Consider the following 2,629-nt stretch of genomic DNA (forward strand, 5'->3'; position numbering starts at 1 on the left):
ATTTGTGTTCCATGCTAACAAGCTATGCATTCCAGCTAGCTCCGTTCGTCTTTTGTTGTTGCAGGAGGCGCATGGAGGAGTATTAATGGGACACTTAGGCGTGAAGAAGATGGGGGACGTACTTGCTACACATTTCTTTTGGCCAAAGATGAGACGGGATGTTGAGCTCTTTATTGCTCGCTGCACTACATGTCAAAAAGCTAAGTCACGACTCAATCCTCATGGTTTATATATGCCTTTGCCTGTACCTAGTGTTCCTTGGGAGGATATATCTATGGACTTTGTTTTAGGTTTACCTCGAACAAAGAAGGGGAGGGATAGCATATTTGTTGTCGTTGATAGATTCTCAAAAATGGCACACTTTATACCATGTGATAAAAGTGATGATGATGTTAATGTTGCTGATTTGTTCTTTCGTGAAATTATTCGCTTGCACGGTGTGCCAAATATTATTGTTTCAGATCGTGATATTAAATTTCTTAGCCACTTTTGGAGATGCTTATGGGCTAAGTTGGGGACTAAACTGCTTTTTAGTACTACTTGACACCCCCAAACTGATGGACAAACTGAAGTAGTCAATAGAACATTGTCTACTATGCTTAGGGCTGTTTTGAAGAATAATAAGAAAATGTGGGAAGAATGCTTGCCTGATATTGAATTTGCTTATAATCGTTCATTGCATTCTACTACTAAGATGTGCCCTTTTGAAATTGTGTATGGTTTCCTACCTCGTGCACCTATTGATTTGTTGCCTCTTCCATCTTCGGAGAAGGTTAATTTTGATGCTAAACAACGTGTTGAATTGATTTTAAAAATGCATGAGTTAACTAAGGAAAACATTGAGCGTATGAATGCTAAATATAAACTTGTTGGAGATAAGGGTAGAAAACATGTTGTGTTTGCACCTGGAGATCTTGTTTGGTTACATTTGCGTAAGGATAGATTTCTTGATTTGGGCAAATCAAAGCTAATGCCTCGTGCTGATGGTCCTTTTAAGGTGTTAGAGAAAATAAATGATAATGCATATAAACTTGAGTTGCCTGCAGATTTTGGGGTTAATCCCACTTTTGACATTGCAGATTTGAAGCCTTATTTGGGTGAGGAAGATGAGCTTCCATCAAGGACGACTTCATTTCAAGAAGGGGAGGATGATGAGGACATCAATACCATTGTTACACCCATAGCCCCTGCCGCTATACATACTGGACCAATTACTAGAGCTCGCGCACGCCAATTAAATTACCAGGTACTTTCACTTCTTGGTAATGATTCTAATGTTCATGAGAATATGATGCTGCCTAAATTGGATACATATGTTTTGCTTACAAATGAAGGGCCTAGCTTGGAGAAGGATGAACATTGGAGCAAGAACAAGCATAGAGATGATGGCATGTGCAAGGGGAACAAGAACGGAGTTACAAGTGATGATTTTAGAACGTTGAAGCCACCATAATGAGTGCATGAAGCCTTGGACAAAATATACAAGATGCTACTTCATAACTTCCGTCCAGAGGCTATTCTAGGTGCTGTGTCACCTTATTATTGGGCCAGGCCCATGTAATTTCGAAATACTTGAGTATAGGCTGTTTTTAGAGTCCGTATGTGTGGGGAAACAAGAGATAGGGTTGGTTTCGGACCCCTTCCCCAAGGGCCACGAAATTCTCCCCTCTTCCTCCAAATATACAACCCTTAGGGCGTCGTTTAGACTTTGGGGTTTTGTTTAGAGTAGAGTTCGCCATAGCTGCAACTTCGCGTACTTCGTTTGTGTTCAACGACCAGACAAAGACGTCACAGAACCCCACCTTCATCAATAAAGCTTTCATCTTATAATCGCAATATCCAGATTGCAATCTCAGTTTCTTGCTTGTTCTTCGTTTGCTCGCAGGAAATAGACCCTCGTGGTCAGGTTGATCGTGCTCCGGTGTGGTCAATAACCCCTCGGAAGTTGGTTTAGCGATTGCTAAGGCGCGACATCTCGCACGTTCGTAGTCGGATCGTCAAGGTTGACTCCCACAGAAAACGATAGCCACCATCTCATCGAAACATCGGGACACCTTTGCCTCTATCACCAACCCACTAATTTGCAACAAGTGCGTAGCTTTCTTGGCCTTGCGGGTTTCTATCGTCGCTTTGTGAAAGACTTTAGCACCATCGCCGCACCTTTGCATGCATTGAGTAAGAAAACGCTCCTTTTGTTTGGGGACCTTTGCAATCTACCGCTTTTGATGATCTCAAATCTTTGCTTACTCATGCTCCGATTCTTGCTTTACCCAACTTTGACAAAACTTTTGAGGTTCATTGCGATGCAGGTGGTACCGGAATTGGTGGAGTTTTGATGCAAGAAAAACAAGCTATTGCATATTTTAGTGAAAAACTCTCCGGTGCTCAACTTAACTATCCCATCTATGACAAAGAATTGTATGCTTTAGTGTGTGTGCTACATGTTTGGGAAAATTATCTTAGACCTCATGAGTTTGTCATACATACCGATATGAAACGCTTAAGTACTTGAAAGGTCAAACTAAGTTGAACAAGCGTCATTCCAAATGGAGTGAATTTATTGAATCTTTTCCCTATGTGATCAAGTACATTAAGGGTAAGGAAAATGTTGTGGCGGATGCCCTTTCCC

This window comes from Triticum dicoccoides, chromosome 1B (genome assembly GCF_002162155.2).
Source record: "Triticum dicoccoides isolate Atlit2015 ecotype Zavitan chromosome 1B, WEW_v2.0, whole genome shotgun sequence".
Classification (NCBI taxonomy): domain Eukaryota; kingdom Viridiplantae; phylum Streptophyta; class Magnoliopsida; order Poales; family Poaceae; genus Triticum; species Triticum dicoccoides.